Source organism: Thunnus albacares, chromosome 7 (assembly GCF_914725855.1).
Source record: "Thunnus albacares chromosome 7, fThuAlb1.1, whole genome shotgun sequence".
Taxonomy (NCBI): Eukaryota; Metazoa; Chordata; class Actinopteri; order Scombriformes; family Scombridae; genus Thunnus; species Thunnus albacares.
Genome location: NC_058112.1, coordinates 33,065,566 through 33,087,342, shown reverse-complemented (window position 1 = coordinate 33,087,342; position 21,777 = coordinate 33,065,566). Strand labels below are relative to the sequence as shown.

General features: G+C 39.3%; 1 protein-coding gene and 1 long non-coding RNA gene across 5 annotated transcripts in view; one reads left to right on the top strand and one right to left on the bottom strand.

Moving 5' to 3' along the window:
- Nucleotides 1–21,777, bottom strand: part of LOC122985151 (metabotropic glutamate receptor 8-like) — a 159,997-nt gene that overhangs the window by 7,507 nt on the left and 130,713 nt on the right. The window contains exon 10 of one of the 3 annotated variants that reach the window (XR_006404037.1): nucleotides 5,103–5,399. The exons of the other annotated variants lie outside the window; for them this stretch is intronic. The gene's annotated coding sequence lies outside the window, so the exon portion shown is untranslated. The remainder of the gene's footprint in view (nucleotides 1–5,102; nucleotides 5,400–21,777) is intronic. 3 annotated transcript variants of the gene reach the window in all.
- On the top strand, nucleotides 5,382–7,831 carry LOC122985218. Of its 2 annotated transcripts, none has more exons than XR_006404068.1 (3): nucleotides 5,382–5,470; nucleotides 7,296–7,362; nucleotides 7,447–7,831. It is a non-coding gene; the product is annotated as an uncharacterized LOC122985218 (long non-coding RNA). The 2 variants fall into 2 exon arrangements; XR_006404067.1 differs by having other exon boundaries at nucleotides 7,444–7,831.

Sequence of the window (21,777 nt, the reverse complement as noted above, 5' to 3'; positions counted from 1 at the left end):
TACTGCAATACTTTAACTACATCAAGCTCATAATACTTATGTATTTTTACTGCAATACTTTAACTACATCAAGCTCATAATACTTATGTACTTTTACTGCAATACTTTAACTACATCAAGCTCATAATACTTATGTACTTTTACTGCAATACTTTAACTACATCAAGCTCATAATACTTATGTACTTTTACTGCAATACTTTAACTACATCAAACTCATAATACTTATGTGCTTTTACTGCAATACTTTAACTACATCAAGCTCATAATACTTATGTACTTTTACTGCAATACTTTAACTACATCAAGCTCATAATACTTATGTACTTTTACTGCAATACTTTAACTACATCAAACTCATAATACTTATGTACTTTTACTGCAATACTTTAACTACATCAAGCTCATAATACTTATGTACTTTTACTGCAATACTTTAACTACATCAAGCTCATAATACTTATGTACTTTTACTGCAATACTTTAACTACATCAAGCTCATAATACTTATGTACTTTTACTGCAATACTTTAACTACATCAAGCTCATAATACTTATGTACTTTTACTGCAATACTTTAACTACATCAAGCTCATAATACTTATGTACTTTTACTGCAATACTTTAACTACATCAAGCTCATAATACTTATGTGCTTTTACTGCAATACTTTAACTACATCAAGCTCATAATACTTATGTACTTTTACTGCAATACTTTAACTACATCAAACTCATAATACTTATGTACTTTTACTGCAATACTTTAACTACATCAAGCTCATAATACTTATGTGCTTTTACTGCAATACTTTAACTACATCAAGCTCATAATACTTATGTACTTTTACTGCAATACTTTAACTACATCAAGCTCATAATACTTATGTACTTTTACTGCAATACTTTAACTACATCAAACTCATAATACTTATGTGCTTTTACTGCAATACTTTAACTACATCAAGCTCATAATACTTATGTACTTTTACTGCAATACTTTAACTACATCAAGCTCATAATACTTATGTACTTTTACTGCAATACTTTAACTACATCAAGCTCATAATACTTATGTACTTTTACTGCAATACTTTAACTACATCAAGCTCATAATACTTATGTGCTTTTACTGCAATACTTTAACTACATCAAGCTCATAATACTTATGTACTTTTACTGCAATACTTTAACTACATCAAGCTCATAATACTTATGTACTTTTACTGCAATACTTTAACTACATCAAACTCATAATACTTATCATCAGTAAATATTATCATATACATCAACAGTGAATTTCAGGCTTTAGAGACAGAGTGGAGTCCAGTGGACACAGAGAGAGTTTATGTGTTTAATATATATTACTGTTCAGTTGTGACAGGAAGCATTAAAGCGTTGTCTGTATTTGATCTCGCTGCCGCCGCCGCTCATGCTGGTAAAACTCATTGCGGTGAGAACCAACCGTCTGCTTCAGCATGAAGACACTCAGCTCAGTTATCAGAGAGAGAGCAACCAACCCCCCCCCCCCCCCCCCCGCCTACCACCACATACACACACACACACATAGATCATCCAGGCAGCACAAACCTCTGTTTCCTCTCCCCGCCTACCATCATCTGTCACACCACACCTGTGCACATGCTCCCAAAATGCTATGCTGCTGCTGCTCAAGAGACCACCCGTGTTGCCATGGCAACTGCCTCACATATAAGTCATGGCCCCGGCTAATGGCCCTCTGACTGAGTGGCAAAGTGACGACGGGGTATCCTCAGCGGGGCTCCTCTCAGACACCAGGATGAGGAGGAAGGGGAAGAAGGAAGGAAACATGGCGACAGATGGTGAGACCCCCCCCACCACCACCACCACCCCCCGCCTCCCCGCCAAGAGCTCAAAGCAATGACAGCGGCGAGCACGGCGGTGATTCCAGCGATGCATCAAGGAATCATTATGAAAATGTATGACAGACAACGGAGCATAACGTCATTTGTGGGCCTGAGAGAGAAAACAGGCTCCGAGGTGATTTATGCGGACGCTCCGACACAAGCTGTCATTACCAAACCGACAACACAAACAATCTGAAGGTCAGAAGAGTCTGATGACGAGAAAAAAAAACACAGAGGCAGTTTGTTTTCAGCAGGTGCCTTAAAATGACGTGTTTGCATTGTAGTGACAAAGCGCTCTAATGGAGGAAAGCTATTATACAGCAACACAGTCCGTTCAGGGAGGAGATCAACGTATTCTGCACATCTTCAGGTGTATATTTATATTCTGGGGCTCTACTGGAATATCTTTGCATGATTTACAGTTAAAAACTCCTTATTTTTCTTGTACTGGCCCTTTATGCAGCCCCTTTCATTCTCAACTCCTAGAATAAACTTCTCAAATCCATCCGAACACGGAGAGTGAACCACACATGGAAACACCTTAGCAACCACCGTAGCAACAAAGGCTTTCAGAACAGACGGCCATTGGCGGGCATGTGCGAATGATCTGATGTCATGATGAGCAGGAAGTAAAGGTAACTTTGCCAATGACGCCCTGAGTTTTGACTCGCAGGCAGCATTTCTACATTCTACTTTACTCAAAATGTCAACTTCTCCAATCCATCCGTACATGTCTGAGCTGAATTAGATTTGAAATATGAGAGCGGACAACATGAAGAACACATCGGAAACACCTTAGCAACCAACTTAGCAACCAAGGCTATGGCTTCAGCTTGTTCAGAGCAGGCTGAAGCCCTGAGTTTTGACTTGCAGGCAGCATTTCTACATACGTTCACCTCAAGTTTTGGAACTTTGACCATGTTTAACATCTGACATCAGAACAGAAAATAAATAACCAAACAACACAATAAGCGGAATATGTCTCATCATAAAACATCATTATTTTTTAAGTGATTTGTTTAGGAGTGGATGGTCCCACAACGTATTTTGCCGTTTCATTTGGTGGTCTTTAGGGCTTCAACAAGTAGTGGATTAATTGATTATACAATCATCAGAAAATTACTCAGCAACTATTTAGATAACTGATTAATCGTTTCAGTCATTTTTCAAGCAAAAATGCACAAATATTTGATGGTTCCAGCGTCTCAAATGTGAATATTTGCTGTTTTTCATTGTCGTTTTAGACTGTTTAGTCAGACAAAACAAGCAAACTGAAGTCATCACTGTGATCTCTGAGAACTCATGAATGACATTTTTGAACCTTTCATAGACTTGTCGTTGTGATGAAACGTTGTAGGAGAGACCAGATGAGAGAGGTGAGGAAGAGCTGCAGGGCCGACTCATGAACAACCGCTCAGTCTCATGACAAAGACAGAGAAACGTTTGCTGTGTGACTCACGGACCAGACGCGGCGAGGAAAGACTTCATCACTGAGCGGAGACGCCAGAGGTCGTTTTCACTGATGATCTTATCTCACCGTCAGGAATCCTTTTAAATCTGACAGCAACGTCTACTGAGGAACTGAAGGAACTCCTCAGATCAGAGAGACGTCGACCCCATCATGGTTTATTAATGAGTTACTCACTATCTCCACTGTGATTGGTTGATAGATTGATTGATAGATTGGTTGATAGATAGATTGATAGGTAGATAGATAGATAGATAGATTGATTGGTTGATAATTAGATTGATAGATTGATTGGTAGATAGATAGATAGATTGATAGATTGATTGGTAGATAGATAGATAGATTGATAGATTGATTGGTAGATAGATAGATTGATAGATTGATTGGTAGATAGATAGATTGATTGGTAGATAGATAGATAGATTGATAGATAGATTGATTGGTAGATAGATAGATTGATTGGTAGATTGATAGGTAGATAGATAGATAGATAGATTGATTGGTTGATAATTAGATTGATAGATTGATTGGTAGATAGATAGATAGATTGATAGATTGATTGGTAGATAGATAGATAGATTGATAGATTGATTGGTAGATAGATAGATTGATAGATTGATTGGTAGATAGATAGATTGATTGGTAGATAGATAGATAGATTGATTGGTAGATAGATAGATAGATTGATAGATTGATTGGTAGATAGATAGATAGATTGATAGATTGATTGGTAGATTGATAGATTGATTGGTAGATAGATAGATTGATAGATTGATTGGTAGATAGATAGATAGATTGATAGATAGATTGATTGATATACAGATAGAAGGAAGGAAGACATTATGTTTTATTAATGAAGTTACTCACTATCTCCACAGTGATTGGTTTATAGATTGATAGATCGATAGATAGATTGATTGGTTGATAGATTGACAGATAGATTGATAGGTAGATAGATAGATTGATAGATAGATAGATAGATTGATTGATTGTTAGATAGATAGATAGATTGATTGATAGACAGATAGAAGGAAGGAAGACATTATGTTTTATTAATGAAGTTACTCACTATCTCCACAGTGATTGGTTTATAGATTGATAGATCAATAGATAGATTTTACCTGGTAATCCAACAGTGGCCATGAGTTCAGTTTTTTCATTTATTTATTGCAGTTGGTGATTATTTAACATCAGGACTCCAGAGTCACAGTAGTGCAGAGATGTGTTGACCAGCGTCTCTGGTCTTATTTTACTGTTCTAATGGTTTGGTTCACTGGTTGGATCCTTATTAACTCACCTGCTGTCAAAATATTCTTACAAAGTTCATTATCGCTGCAAGGAGGGACATTAGCTGCAGCTGGTGAGCAGGTCTTAGAGACTCGGGAGTCCCTCTGGACTTCCTCTAACCTCTGTCAGATTTGGGAGCTACTTTTATACTGGAAATGCTTTGTGAAATACTTCTAGCCTGTACTTCTAGGAGTTTCTCCTAACTTGGCCAGTTAGAATCTACTTTTTTAGCCTCAGGATCTTTTGTGAATACCAGATTTACTGACCTGAAATGACCCTAAATATTCAGATTCTCCAGCTACCAGCACACAGTCAGACTCAAGCTACCTAAAGGCAACTTGAACCTTGATCAACATGTGGAGGCAGTTTTCAGTCAGGTTACTTCCAGTAACCTGTATGGAATAATAAGAGCAGCTCGTCCTCACAAGAAAAACAACAGTACAGGTCTAAAAGGTCTACTTACATTTACAGAGTGCTGCAGCCATAAAAAAAAGCATGAACTCAATGTGAGAATCATCAAACTTTAAATCTCCTTAAGAAGGAAGTTTCAGGTGCAAATGAAGGTTCGGGAGGTTAATGGAGGGCTGAATCCTGTGACTGTGCAGCTCTGTGTCTCTCTGACCTGCACGCCCTCCCCTCTCTCTGCCTGATCAAAGCGGAGCTGGTTTAAAGCTCAGGACTGTGGGAGTCTGATCTAAGAGCAGCTGAGGCCTCGGCGAAACTGGAGCAGCAGTTCTTTAATCTGAGCATCAGCTGCCGGCTGCAGAACAGAGAGCAGGTGGACAAACCAGACAGGGTCATGAAACATGAGAATATTGAAGGATAAAACTGGTGACTTTCTATATTTTTCTTCTTTTTAACAAATCTCACACCAACAGTGAACTGATTCTACTAACAAGGATTGTGTGTGTATCAAAGTCTGATATATCTTATTCCTCTGTTGTTGTCCAAAAACGATTAAAAACACATTAATGAGCCACACGGCTGCACTGGGTCACATGTTCCTTCATTATGAACGGCCTGTTTCAGACAGTGGCTGAACTGAGGGGCTGCATAAAGGAATAATATAAGATAAATAGTAGGGATGCACGATATTATCGGCACGTCATTGGTATCGGCTGATATAAGCTCTAAAATGAAATATCGGTATCGGCCGAAATGAACATTTTCTGCCGATTATGAGAGGTCGATATGTCGCCTTCTCCTCCGCCGCCTGACTGTGTTTCCCTCCACGGACTGTTTCACCCTGATGGTCCCGGTGTTTCCTCTGCAGGCTCCACTTCACTCAGCTGCCCGTCAGACCAGCTGCTTCTTCTAGCTGGAGGCTAGCTAGCTGTGCTTCACTTCGGTCATGCTGCTGCTAACGCTCCGCTAGCCTCTCAGCTAACGTTAGCCCCGGCTCTCCGTGTGGATCCAACCGGAGCACCGAGCCCCGGTTTGTTATTCAGGTTAAAGTGGGAAGAAGCAGCTGATCTGACGGGCAGCTGAGTGAAGTGCAGCCTGCGGAGGAAACACCGGGACCGTCAGGGTGAAACAGTCCGTGGAGGAGCTGCTGTGTTCGGCTGCACAGATAGGAAACACCTCGGCTGACAGGATGTACCACTCTGTTTGGAAAAAAAAATCTTTTTGGTTTATAACGGCGGTTGTCAACCAGCGTATTAGGTGCATTAGCGCCACCTTCTGCTCCGGAGTGTGGACCAGAGATTAAATCCTACACATTAATCCTGTCTGTCTAATAAACTCAATGAAAACTCTGCTGCTGCTCCCACTTGGCAGCTTCATTAAAGTTTTAATGCTGAGCTCCTGAACTCCAGTCTTCCTCAGTTCTTCCTTCATATATTGTCTTTCTTGATCATACTTAGTACAATCTATGGTTGCATGTATAATAGTCTCCTCAGCCAGCTGGTAAAAAATATGTGCATATATCGGCCACAATGAGTTGGAAATATCGGCATATCGGATACTGGCAAAAAATCCAATATCATGCATCCCTACTATCTATTAGTGTGAAAGATATAAATTGACTGCAGCATGTTGATCTAAACTGATTCATGATTTTGGAGATTCACAAACGTTGGACACAGCAGCTCACATGTTCTCCATCTCCTGAGTTTCATGAGTTAACATCAGCAGTGACTCTTCACTGGCTCTTTCTTTCTGTTCAAATAAAGTTTTGAGATTGTACTGTATTTTATGTCCGATCCAGTACACACTGTTACTCCAGTGAAACCTCCAGTACAGGCAGATCCCATTAAGAGGTAAAGAATCAGATTCAGCTCCTGGTGTCTGAATGTTCCTGTAGTTTTAATGTCACTCGTCTGTTATTTGTTGGAGGGAAACTAAAGTACCTTAAAACTCCTGTAAACAGCAAAAAGACTTTCATAAAGTTCTTTAGAATAAAAGAAATGATAGCGGTGCCTTCACCTGCTCATCTCTAACACTCTTTATCTCTCATTGATTACAGGATCCTTCACTGGCTTCCTCCTTTTAGGTTAAAGCTTTGATGATTTGGTTCTCCTCCAAATATCTTTTGGATATTTGAGTCTCAGTGCAAAGCTCTTACTGAATCATTAAGTATTCAAGGTCTGAGGAGTGAACGTCACAAAACTGCTGCTGTTTTTCTGGAGAACTGACATGTAAATATATTTTATTTCAGAACTGTTGGACACCACATTCTGAGTGTTTGTGCAACTGGAGGCTTCAAGTTTCTACATCACACTCGTGTAAGTTGAATACTGGACCATGATTGGCTCCAAAAAAAAAAACAGATTATCAGTGAGCTCAGAGAAACTTTCCTCCTTCAGCAGATGGATGAAAACAAACTCTGCGCATACATCATTCTACACAGAGAAGAAGAACAAACATCCAGCTGAAGGAACAAGAAGAAAAAGGACTTTAATGAGGGAATGAGAAGAAGTAGATGCCATTTTAAGGATTTTAAAGTGATAAAGTAATTATATTTTGTTATTTTGTGTTTTTATATGTCTTAATAGATGTCTGGAGGATCTTTAAGATATTTTATTGACTTGTATGTGTCAAAGTTAAACAGTAAATTCTCACATTTAAGAAGCTGAACTTGAGATTTTTTGTATTTTTGCCTGAAAAATGACTTAAATGATTAACCGATTATTAATATAGTTGCTGATTGATGAATTGATTAATCACTGCAGTGCTGTACCTATGTTGTCATTGCCTATTAAAAAAGATAAAGGTGAATAAATGTGTTTAAATATGGTTACATTACTTTTTTTTACACTAAGTAGAGAAAAAACTGCCCTCATCGAGCATGATTAACAATTTATTCATAGTTATGATGCTGAAAAGATGAAATATGTTTTCATATAAATACAACAACCTGAATCTATATTATGTATATTTGCTGTCAGACTTAAGGAGACATCAGAACGTGTCTCTCTGTTGTGAACACGAAACATAAACCGCTGCTTAAATGACAGCGACGGATGGCAGGAAGTCACACTGCGGTCGGTATCGACTCTCTCTCTCTCTCTCTCCGCTAGTCTGAGGCTCATGAGGAAGATAAGCAGCAGAGCGAAGCTAATCACTGCTCACACACACACTGAGCGATTTTTTTTAAAGAGCTGCAGGATAAATTGGTAGCAGTTAAAACACGTTATCATTCATGTGGAGTCGTGTTTCTGTCCACCTGGTGAATGTAAGTCTAATATTCACTCTCTTTTAGCTTCTGTTTTTACTCTCTACCAACTCCTGAGGGAAATATCTGACTCTTTAGCTGCTAAATGCTCCACTATGTTCACCAGCTAGTCTACAGCTAACTGTGTCTGTTTGGTGCTGAGCAGGTAGTGTACAGCGACTTTTTACAGCTTTTTATCTCTGAAAACGACACTATGAGACGCTGAGAGTGAACCAGAACAGTAAAAGTTGCAGCCGGACAGATAAACAATGAGCTGAAACTCACTATAAAGCTCCGTAAAGTCGAGAGGAGCTGCAGAGTCTCTGATAATTCACTGTAGGTTCATCACTACGAACCACCACCAACGAGGAGGCGAGGAAGAGACGCGAAGGAGAGAAGAGTCGAGGCAACAGGCATTTAACTAAATAAGACATCCTCGCTTCAGAGCCGTCATGTCAATTAAATACGACGTGCAGCTGCATCATGTGTCTATTGTTGTGTTATAGCTCGCCGCTGCATTTCATGATCTCTGTCAGACGAGCAGAACGGCCTTCATGACAACTTATATATTTACTTTTAATTCAAATCACAATGTGGCTTAATATGACAAGAATGTGCGGATGTCATACATTATTACACACACACCCTACAAATGGTTGTATATCGCAGCTGTGTGTCACGCCTCTTTTTACCACACAGCTGCCAAAAAGACTTGCGCAGAGGATACACCTGTACATCCTCGCTCATGGCTCCTCCAGCAAACCTCCTCAAGATTTAGGACATTGTAGGAATTGAGACATTGTTAAACATGGCGCGCTGAGACCTCCGGGTCACAAAGGCAGTAGGCACAAAATAGAGAAAGGAGAAGAGCCCATGATGCACTGAGCTCCTCTCTCCTCCTCCTCTCCGTCTGATGGTTTCTTCCTCAGAGTTTTTACACTTTCTCGTGGACTCACTAGTTATGGATCACACTCTTCTGCGAGTAGAGGCTGCTTGACGCCCCCGTCTGCTATTATCATGGATGGTAAGCACTTAAACAAGACGGTGTGTTGAGTTTACAGATGAGATCTTGAGTCAGCACTCTGATCTACATTTATATGCACCAGAGTCCTCTGATCACTGGGAAACAGTCCAACATGAGTTTCTTCTCTCTGTGTGTCCAGTGAAGAGGTTCTACAGGTGCAGGTGTTTTAAATATCATCCTGTGTGATCTGTAAACACAACATCTGGCCTTTTACTGCATCTGGAGATAATAATATACAAGTCAGAGAGGAGTGGAAGGTATTTTTGTGTGATTTTCATTCTCCTAGATAAATCCTGGCATTGTGGAGCGTTGTAGACGCTGATAATGACACTAATAATAGCGCTGTTAGCATTTTAATATGATAAAGCAGCTCATCACTTGAGGTCAGAGGAGTTAGATTCCCGGGAGGAGATGCTGAGGGTGGAAGCTGCATGTTAATCTTCTCTGGGATCCTTCGGCTGAATATCAAAGCCCGGTTCATTATGTATGGAGGCGGCGTCACTCGCTCCCAGCGGCCCCCCCTAACTCCTCTTTGGGTACCTGTGAATGTGAAAGCCTCCGCGGGCAGCCGGCGGCGTGTTAAGGGGCCCAGCCCCTCTGATGTGCTTATTAGTCATTCTCTGGCTTCTCTCTCAGCTGGCCTCAGCTGTAGTCGGCACAAAGCCAAACGCTGCTGCTGCTGCTGCTACTGTAAATGTCAGCGAGCGAACGCCCTGCTCCACATTCACAGCCTGACCTGGTTCAGGTCCATCACATTCTGGATGGAGACTGATCTTCCTCTGGTCTGTTTAGTCCTCAGATTGTTCTTCAGGTGAAAATTACAGTAGCAGTCAAAAGTTTGGGCATCACTACTCATTCAAGGGTTTTTATTTATTTATTTTTATGCTTGATGTAGTTAAAGTATTGCAGTAAAAGTAGTGGATTGATTGGTAAATGTACTTAGTTACTTTCCACTGCTGGACTTCAGTATTGTTCTATAATGCAGAGAATAGTAAAGAAAAATGAGTAGTTAAGTCCCAACTGTTGACTGGTGCTGTATATGTCAGGTTTGTGTGTTTAGTTAAATGTGAAGAATCTATTTAATGGTTTGAACTCAAGCAAACAAAACATTCAGTGTGTTGATGTTTGTCAATTTAAATCCATCCAAGATTGATTTAATGTGGATCTGTGATAATTTAAAACCAGACAGTAAACATTTTACAGAACAGTATGTTCTCACACACAATATTTCTCGCCCCACAAATAGACACTGAACCTGATAAATAATGTGTTGAGAGTCTGACGGCACGACAGACGAGCGTATGATGAGTTAATTATACCGAGCGGGAATGAGAGGAACCCCGCCGTCGTCTTCATCGACCAACCTCCTGAAAACTTCAAGTACAAATGAAGATCTGCAGCGAGAATAAAGATCAATACATGCTGCGCTTCACAGAAGTTTTAATAAGACGTTTTAACAGAGACCTTTATTGAGTCACTTCCACTTGTGGCGATAACAGCTGTCCAGACATGACGTAGACCAGGATTACAGCGTCATTAAAGCTGGAAAGTGAGTAAGTAAGTAAAATACAGTAACTGCCTACCTGACATACTATGAAGTACAGTATACTCAGTAATAACAATACAATATACTCAAAACGCTTCCTCTACCACAGTTAGTGGCCCTCTATACTGTAAAACATCAAAACAGGAATTTAATGGAATCAACTAATCTTAAAGGTGCATTAATTAAGATTTTAGACATTTACTAATCTGATATGAGGTCAGACTGAATCCCTGTTGTCCTCGGGTCAAATTTGACCCGTTTTCAAATGTTTTTATATCAGAAATATGGATTTCTTTCATCTAAAGGCCTGAAAATCACATGGATGGTTCCACACCACACACTTTGCAAGTAAAAGTAATGATCACTACTTTCATTGAATTTTGGGTGTTTTATTAAAATTTATAGCATCTGTGGACTTTTGTCCTCCCGGGTCAAAATTGACCAAAAGTTGCATGGTTGACGGGAAGACAACAGGAAGGTTAAACTGAAAAGACAGCGTTTCTTTGCACAAAGAGAGCAGGACAGATAAACAGGTTTGGGAGATTTAGAGCTTTAAAAGAGGCCAAAAGACTGAAACTACACACCGATGTGCCGTTATTTTCTTCTGGAAGTAACTAAAGCTAATGTGTTTTTGTTTGTTTGAGTAATATTAGCAAGTGAACATCTCCATCGGCATGAAAACATATAGTCGTTACTTCTACAGATATGGTTGCCAGCGTTAGATGAATGTCGCTTGTTTGTCGACGTGGTAAAATGTTGGTTATTTTACTTTATTTACTGTCATACTGACTCACACGCTTGCTGCTTCACCAACATCACATTCTGACATACTTCCCTTAAACCACGTCTGCAGTAGCTTTAAGTTAAACCTCAGATACTGTGGCCTCTAGCGGTGATTTCTACGGGACACAATAACTGAACCACAGGTGCAGTTTAAACGATTTTCTTCCAGGCAACAGAGATTTAAACTCGTCCTGAACCTTAAACTGCAGCTGAGCTACTGACAGAGCGACAGCACCGAGTTGTTTCATGACTTGGCTGCAACTCAGCCAGGATCCGTCCCAATTTATCCACTTCAGTCGCTGAAATCCCAGTGCATGCATTTATTACATCCTGAGACGATTACTGCAACGCCTATCCATGACAGCTATAGCGAGAATCCTCACTAGACCCGAGAAGTCCCATCACATCTCTTCTATCTTTATGTCTTTGCAGTAGCCACCAATACAAGCCAGAGCTGATTTCAACATCCTCCTCCTGACCTACAAGCCTTAATCGGATCGGCTCTCTCCTACATATCCGGTGTTATTGCTCCATATACTCCATCATGTCCTCTTCGCTCTCTCCATGCTGGTCTCCTAACTGTCCCTAGATTCAGGAAAACATCCTCTCAGAGCCTCCTCGCTGTGGAATAAGCTCCTATTGCAAGTTCAGGATGTAGATGTAGGCTCTGTTTTCAAATCCAGGCTTCAAACTCACTCTTGTCTCCGAGCTTTGGTCTCTCCTTGTATCATTGTTTAGGTAATGATCCAATTGCCCTCTACAAGAGAACTGGTATCCCTGCCTGTGTGTGTGCATTAGATACTGTAGGTTGCTCAATATTTGGTCTGCTGTTTTTATCCATAATGTGTCTGTTGTTTTATTCAACCTGTAAAGTGTGCAGAGACTCATCGAGTGATGCTGCACTATAAATAAATATAAGTTGAAGTTGATGACATGTAGAGCGTCAAGTGTTGTTGTTCAATCTAACAAAGACCTGTGATATGGGTTTGCAGTGTGTGCACAAAACTTACAAAGTCCACACATGACTCACATCCTTTATAAAATACACAAAACTACTAGACAGCAGCGTCCAGCGGTGCTCCTGGAGCTGCTCCGACTGAAACCGCTGTCTGTTTAGTGTCACTTTAAATAAAAAGTTCTTAGAGATAATTCCAACAGCTGATTTATTATTTGTTGCGTTCTGAAGCGCCGCCGTCGCTGCCGCCATTACTGCGGTGTCAGAGTGGAGCTGAACACGTTTACGCTGACAGTGAAAGCAGCAGAGATGTTTGGGTTAATCACGGCGACCCCTCCGACAGATGAAGGTCGTCTGTGTTGATATGGAAGTTATTCAGTCTCTAAACATGTCTGACATTAATTATGACGCAGGCTTAGTGAAAAAAATAACCTCCACAGTCTGTGTTTAGTAGGGATGTGCAGAAAGCCCAGTATTTGTATTTGTATCTGTATTTGTTGAGGCAGCAAAATTATTTGTATTTGTATTGGAATAAAAGTGGAAAGAGGCTTAAAAATCATGTTTTTCTTTTTATTACGCTTTTAATTTTAGAAAATTAAAGTGTTACGATAAGTGTTGATGAAGCGTGTGTCAGTAGTTAAGCTTTATCTCTGGGGAACACTCCCAACTCCAGGAGTGATCTCCAAATTAGGAAATGTGCGTCATGTAGCAGGTGGATGTGACTCCCCTCACTGAGACCTGCTGATAGACGTCACAGCGGAGCAGAGGAGAGACACTGAGATAGTGATGTAACCAACCTGCATGCTGATATTTGACATGGTTTATTTTTCTTCCTGATAACAAATAATTTTTGAATTATTTGTATGAAACAAATATTCGTAAAAAAAAAAAAAAAAAAAAAACCCACTATTTGTGCTTTGCCGAATAATGTATTTGTATTCAGGCACACCCCTAGTGTTTAGTAATTTAGAAATTTAGAAATTTAAGTTTAGTAGCTTATAACTTGTATTTGATGACTATATTTAAACATGTAACTGCTGTTTCTGGATCACCTGGACATATTTCTCGGCAGAAACATCCAAACTGTGAGATCGTTTTACTTAAATCCTTCTTTAAACTTGCCTCCTCTCAGGAAAGCAGTGACGCACAAATCAAGGACCGATGAGCAGAAACCAAAAAGAAAACATTTTTACTTTCACTTGTGCAGATGCTGCACGTCTATAATGGATGAAAATCCAGGAAATCATTATTCTCCAAAGTGGATATATAGTATAGCATTATGGAGTTAAACTTTTCTGTTGATAGATGGAAAAATACAGTCAAATAAATCAGGAGGAGTCTGGAGGAGAGATGCTCTGGATGCTGAAAGGAAGGTAAAAATGAATAAATCAGCAGAGACTCTAAAAAGTTTGGAAGTACGAGCAGAGTTTACAGACATGTTACAGTGAAATATTAATAATATATCGGCAGGCTGGAAGTGCTAGCGGGTGGACAAAATAATAATGATAAGACCCCAATTCCACCAGGTATTGACATGTGATCTGTGTCTGGATGTCTTATCTGCTTTATTAGCTTTGTGTTTGGATCTTTTTTTTTTTCATTTTTCTTGTTGTTTTCTCTTCTTCTCTGGTGGTTTAAATGGAGCAGCTGCACATCTTAACTTTTCAAACTGAACAAATCTGACTGAGACTTTCCGAGCAGCTCCGACCTTTACAGCGACTGCAAAAAGACCAAACTGACAGTCGATCAGCAGCACTGATCCTGCACTAAACGAACGGGTCGACCTGACCTCCTGTGTATTGACAGACCTGAATGCAGCCTGTTTTCTTGACTGTTGACATTTAGCTTTAAGAACAACTCCGGCATCACTTCAGGCTTTTTTTTTTTTCTTTACCTTTGATTTCTTCTTGTAAACAAACTGAGCTGAAGCTTTTCTGTTGGATTATGAGGATTTCATGACCTAAACAAGGTTGTTTGGAACATAAAATGGGGTCATGTGCCTGGATAGAAAACAGGAAAAAAAACCACCTGATGTGCACCTGATGCTCGTACAGGAGAAAGATTTAGAGGCCAGCCAGACCAGAACCTCATTAATCCTCAAACAAACAAACCTTTATTTTATCCAGTTGGTACAAAAGTAAAACAAACGAAGTAAAGAAAGTTATTTTATGAACCACAATAAGATCAATTGTTCATATACAAGTTACTCCAACTGCCTCCAGTGCCGACACGTTAACTGGTTTTTACATTTGAACACTTTGAGCTTCGTTTATCTCTTAAACCTCGACTGACATTTCAGCTCCATTCAATGCTTCTTTATTCTTTATTCAACTGATTCTTCCGAGTTCACTCACTTAAACTAAAATGTCAGTTGCGTTCAGCTCCTTACCACCATTTTAACTGACATTTCAACTTCTTTCAGTCTTCCAGTGTTTGCATTTTAACCGCTTTTCATGCTAAACAAGCAGCATCTACTACGGCTTGAGGCTGAAGCCCATACGGGAAGTACGTTAAAGTGCAACGTAACCGACGTCCGCTAGCTGCTACAACTGACTCCCGTTCAAAAAGCTTCAACTTCTCTCTAGAAATACTGAGTCACTCATTGTTTTAAACGAGTCATTCTGGTCTCAATCTTTAGATTCAGGTCCTCTAATAAGTGTGCTAGTGGTCATTTTGGGAATTATTGCTCTGTTAGTAAGATTTGAAGACTTATAGTAGCTTTGATGTCTGCCATGTGGGTGTTGAGTCGGACTATTGTTGCAATATTTCACCAAGTTTAATGTTACTTGATTATTATACCTGCCCTGTTAGCATAATTTAGCTAAATTAGCTAAATTGCGCTGAGGTCCGAGGTAGCAGGATGTGTTTCCAGAGCTTATCTGGAAGGTTCTGGCTCCAAACGGAAAAGATGGCACCAACCAGAAGCTGCAACTCTGAGCTTCAAACCGGCTCCAATGAAACCAACAGGTGACGTCACTCCTCACTGCGTCCGTCTTTACATACAGTCTGTGGTGATCTTTCAGCACTTCAACTCAAAGCTTACATGTAAACCGACATTTGAACGTCTTGGAGCGATTAAACTACAAACTCTTCTCAGCTCTTTATCACCATTTTAACTGCCGTTTCAGCTTCTCTCAGTAAATCTGTTTTAAATGTCACGTCAGGTGAAACTTCATTTCTTCTAACATCTTCATCTCTTTTTACTGCCACACAGACATTTCAGAAGCTACAAAGACTCAACATGTTGAGTTTAGTGTTTGACCTTTAACTGAATCTTCAACTTTTTTCACTTTGACACCACAAACACTTCTGAAGTTTACTGAAGCTGAAAATTCAAATCCTTTAGCAGGTAAACACACTTTTAACTGCCATTTAAACGTTCAGTAATTCTTTATTAACTGCCACTTCAACTCTTTTAGAGCTTCAACTTCAGGTCAAAATAGTTTTCTGATGCCTTTATCTTCAGCTTTTACTGCCGTGCAAACATATTTCAAAATTGTTCTAAATCGAGGTGACAGATTTGGTTTCTGGTTGGATGATTTCACTGAATAAATGAACTCAGATGTGGCTGTTAGCAGACTTGGTTTTGAATTTGAATTGTTAATTGGATGCAAAGGTGTTGATTGATTTAGCTGGTCTGATGATATGAAGTCGGTCACATTATTCACATGCAGACACAACAGTGTTCAGTCAATAATGAATAATAAGGCCTCAGGTGTTTGTTGGGATTCTCTCCACAATTAACAGCCTGTCTGCTGTGTGGTCAGAGAAAAATATAATATTCTCTATATTTTCATATACAGAGTTTCCCTTCAAAGGAAATTATTTGTCACAGCACCTCAAGCCATCCAACCTCCAAATATAACTTGCTCAGGCCTAAGCAAGTCATGTTTATTTATTCACATTTATTTGTACACCCATTCAAAAACTGTCCAACATCACTGGAGTCACGTTGCAAAGTGTTTGTAGTGAAGTTAGGCCGACTCATTTTGTTAGGAGATGCTTGGTGTGGCGAGGATGCTGCTCTGCCTTCTCCAGACACCGAGCTTCAGTCGCCAATAGTCCTGGAAAGAGTTCTCACATTTGTGTTTCCTTATCTCTCTCGCTTCAAGGCAAGAAAACTTTTCCACCATGTTGCTGTGGAGACGTCGTCTTTGCTTGCTTACCGACTACAGTCAAAACTCCAGCAACACTTGTAGTATATAGTAGGGATGTGCAGAGAGCCCAGTGTTTATATTTGTATCTGTATTTGTTGAGGCAGCAAAATTATTTGTATTTGTAATCGAATAAAAGTGGAAAGAGGCTTAAAAATCCTGTTTTTGTTTTTATTACACTTATAATTTTAGATAATTAAAGATGAAAATGACAGTGAAGTCCAAATTAAGAAATGTGCGTCATGTAGCAGGTGGATGTGACTCCCCTCACTGAGACCTGCTGATAGACGTCACAGCGGAGCAGAGGAGAGACACTGATAGCGACTATAACTGACCTGCTCGTTGTTATTTGACATGTTTTGTTTTTTTTCTTCCCAAAAACCAATAATTTAAAAAGTATTTGTATGAAACAAATATTCATAAGAAAAGCCAACTATTTGTGCTTTGCCGAATAACGTATTTGTATTCGGGCACACCCCTAGTACATAGAACAACTTTACTGTTCGGCTTGCGGCCTTCATCAGGGTCATCATGAAACACATCACAAACGACATTTAAAATAGGGTATGAAGCACAAAAAATAATAATTAAAAACAATAATAAAACAAATAATATATCAAAGACAACCAATCATATACATCCACACACATATCAGTCCTACAAAGATGGGTTGGGTATATGGTCATGTGGCTTCAGATCAGTCGTTGTCTCAGACTGTATATATATTAGTAACCTTCCACCTTTTTTAAAAAAACACTAAATTTTCTCTTTATTAAGTTGAAACTGACAGAAGTAGAAGGTATCCATCATTCTTTATTTCACATTGAATATAACTGAAACTTTGCTTTTGATTCACAACTTAACATATTATTTAATACAATAAAACAAATGAAAATATTGGTCCCCTTAACTTAATATTTAGTAGTTCAGCCTTTGGAGGCAGTAACTGCAGTCAAGCTCTTTCTGTAACTCTGAATAAGGTTTCTACTCTTCTTCACTGGTAGTTTAGACTCTTCTTAAGCAAACTGCTCCAGTTCTCTCAGGTTTGATGGCTGCCGTCTCCCAACTACAAGTTTCAGCTCTTTCCACAGATGTTCAATGGGATTCAGATCAGGACTCATAGCAGCTACTTCAAAAGTTTTCTTCTCATCCACTCTTGGCTGCTTTTTGATGTATGTTTGGGGTCATTATCCTGCTGGAAGCCCCTGACCTGCGACTAAAACACTGAGCTATATGTTTCACTCCAAAATGCCTTGATAGTGCCTGAGGCAGCAAAGATACCTCAAAACATCATTAAGCCTCCTTCATATGTTTTTCTTTTCTTTAAAGGCTCCATTTTTTCTTCTGCAAACACAAGGATGGTGTGATTTACCAAAAATCTCTAATTTAGTTTCATCTGTCTACAGCACATTCTCCCAGAAGGACTGCGGCTTGTCAACATGCCTTTTGGCAAAGTCCAGTCCAGACCAGACCATGGAGCCAATTTTCATTCAGACAGCGATGGATGATGTGACTTGAACCTATTGTACCTTGAACTTGAAGATCAGCTTGGATCTGTACTGAAGTTTTCTTTGGTTCTTTCTCGACCGTTTGAGCAATCCTTCTGTTCAATCTCGGGCCAATTTTCTTCTTGCGACCACATCCAGAGATGTTGGCTACAGTTCCACGGGCCTTAAACTTCTTAATAATACTGGCAACAGTGGTCACAGGAACATCGAACTCTTTAAAGATAGTCTTGTAACCTTTACGCTGAACATGCTTGGCTATTAACTCTTCAGACCACTTTCTAGTTTTCCTTCTGTTTTCCAAGTTCTTTGTAATGCACACAGTGGCACAAAACAACAGAGTGAGCAATTTTCTCCTTTTAAACTGGCTGCTTAAAGTATCACTACAAACCAATTATTTCTAACTACTTCTAAAGAGTACCAATCATTTTGTTCAGACTATTTTATAATGTCTCTGTAGAATAAACATGAATTCAGTTATTTTCAAACCAAACATAGACACGCAATGATAATAAAATATCTTTTCATTTCAACAATGAATGGTGCATTATTTTCATAAAATGCAAGGAAGGGTACCAATAATCTGTATAAGAGACATAAGTGACATCATATTTCATCCATAAACTGGAGACTCTGTTAAAAACACACAATAGATGAGCGATGATATGATTAATCTCATGGCACTCACTTTGGGAACCACTAATATATTATATTTTTCTCCATATAATGAACCGGGACATGTTCTTCTTAGTAGAATCTTTTCTTTTGGCTTCAGTTTTTCTGTAAAAAACTGATTTGTTGCAGAAGAAGTGGTTGCTATCTGCAGACGTCTGCTTTGTGAAGCCTCGGGGGTTTAAAAAACCTCCGGCTGTTAGATGTGACATCTCAGTCTGTTTTGGGGACTGTGATGTAATCTTCATCTGAGCATGTCTGAACGCTCCGAATCTGCTGCCTCAGTCACTTCTCTGGGAAAAAATAACCCGGGGCAAAAAAAAAAAATGAACCTGCCTGCCGTCGGCCATTTCTAGCCCTCATCAGATCCGGTGTCCAAGAAACATGAACATGTCAGTCACTCAGTTGTTCACAAAATGACCTAAACTTCGAGGTCTAAATATGGAACTACAGTTACATGATAAGAGGTGGTTGTATATGAGGAGAGATGGACACCCGTCTGTGTTTAAATATGGATTCAAGATTCAAACTGATGAGACAGAGCTAACCTCCTCACAATATGAATATTATAACTTAAAATATATAAATAACTTAACTGAGGCTTAAAGCTCAATTATACAAGAAGCACCGCAGTAAGAGAGTGACATTAAAACTTGATGTGATTTTAAAAACATTAGAATTAAAAGTAGTTACAACTAATTCAGTCTCAGTCAAAACTGTTTTTATACTTCCAGCTCCTACTACTTTTATGTATTTATTATTTTTACAGCATAACATGCAAGTGGACTAAATGTAATACAAAGAACATGGAAATACAACAGCTGCAGTGTTGAAAATGATAAAGAGAAGGAAAGCTGTTATCAAACCAGGCCAGAACTTCACTTTTTTGTGTTCAGTGTCAGTAACGGAGAAAAAATACACCGTTCACCTGGTATCAGACTAAGCTGAAGTGCTGGAGCTAAAAAATATCAAACTGAATGATAAAAAGCTCCTGCACATTCAAATCTGTGCAAGAATCTTTTTAATTAAAGAGCTTTCAGTCAGAAACCGTCGTGTACTGAAGGTCTACGTAAAGATATAGTGGAGTAATGGCGTCCTGAGCAGAGAATGAAGTCACACTAACCCCCCAGTCCGGCTATGCGTGCATGTTAGTGCATGTGAGCGTGCATGTGAGTCCCTCCGTGTCACAAACTTTCTCAAATTACAGCTAAACAGTACATTAAATATTTATTCGATCTCCACAGCCTAGTTTGACAGTTTGATCTGAGTTTTGTTCAAGCTGTCTGTTCAGATGCTGTTGTGTTCTGAGATGCTGGTTCATCTTTAAAAAGATATATTGTGTGTCACATTTGTTCAGCTTGTTGTGGACACCGTCGGGCAGTCATGCATTACTTTGTGACACGTTACAGTAATCTAATTACTTAGTTCAGTAACAGTAGTGTAAGAGATTACAATTTGAAAATCAGTAATTATATTACAGTTACTAATCCCAGTAACGCTCCGTTCCTTTTGTTCCTGGTTTTAATCTTTCTCTATCAAAGTAAATAAGTTAAATTTGTAACTGAACAGTAGCAGCAGAAAAAGGCTGATAAACTATATTTAGGGGAAATCTCAGTGAATCGCTCCACCTGTCCTCCAGATCTCCCCAAAGACAAGATAATGAGCAAAATCTTCCATCTGGCAGCTCTCTTGCAGCAAACTCTACCCAAAAAACTGTTGTCTGAATGTGCTAAATTTAATTCTGCTCTAATTAGTTTTGTGTCAAGAGGCTGCAGAGCAGGCTGGGCTGCGCCTGTGGTGATCAGAAACAAATCAATCATCAATTAGTCAGTCAGAACAGAGTGTTACCAACTCTGATTTGTAGAGACAGTCCTGCCTCTCGACCAAATCATCTTTCATCTTCTGTATTTAACACATGTAGAGACAGAAAGCAAGACGTTGAAAGTTTACACAAGCAGCTTACAGCATGGACGACTTTATTGTCCATTAGCAGCTAACTGTTAGCCTCTGTGACCAGCGGTGGAAGAAGTACTCAGATCCTTTACTGCAGTAAAAGTACCAATACAGCAATGTAAAAATACTCCATTACAAGTAAAAGTCCTGCATGAAAAATCCTGCTACAGTAGAAGTACATAAGTATTATGAGCTTGATGTAGTTAAAGTATTGCAGTAAAAGTAGTGGTTTGGTCCCTTTGACTGATATATTATTATATATGACATCATTAGATTATTAATAGTGAAGCATCAGTGTTAGAGCAGCATGTTACTGTTGTAGCTGCTGGAGCTGGTGCTAGTTTCAACTACTTTATTTATATAAAATGACAAGGAATGGATTTAAGCTGCTAACGTTAGTGTTTGCTAACGTTATTTCCAAGGCCAAGAGTTAGCATATTATTAGCTAATGACATTATTTTGTGGGGTGACAGGTTATGTTGGAAAAAGCTGATCATTGGGTGTTACTGTATCAATATGGCTAACGTTAGCAGCTAATATTAGAGATAATGTTATGTCTGTCAAACACAGTTAATCCTCCTAAAGGTGAAAAACACTATGAAAATATGAGCAATGAATCATGAATCTAACCTTTATGCAGTATGTTCCTCTGTAGTTAGCATCTATATTTAGGGTTGTGTTAGTCTTATAATACTGAACTATAAGGACTAATTAGCTCTACACTGCTATTCAGGAACACTGTTTATCTTCATGTCTTTCTCATGTATCATCAGCTGGTGCGGACGTTCACTTCTTACCTGAGCTTGAGTTTTGGACCGACTCCAAAAGCGTTAGCGTTAGCGTTAGCTACTAAATTAATTGTTCTAGCTGGTAAAATCGACAGCTAGGATTGAG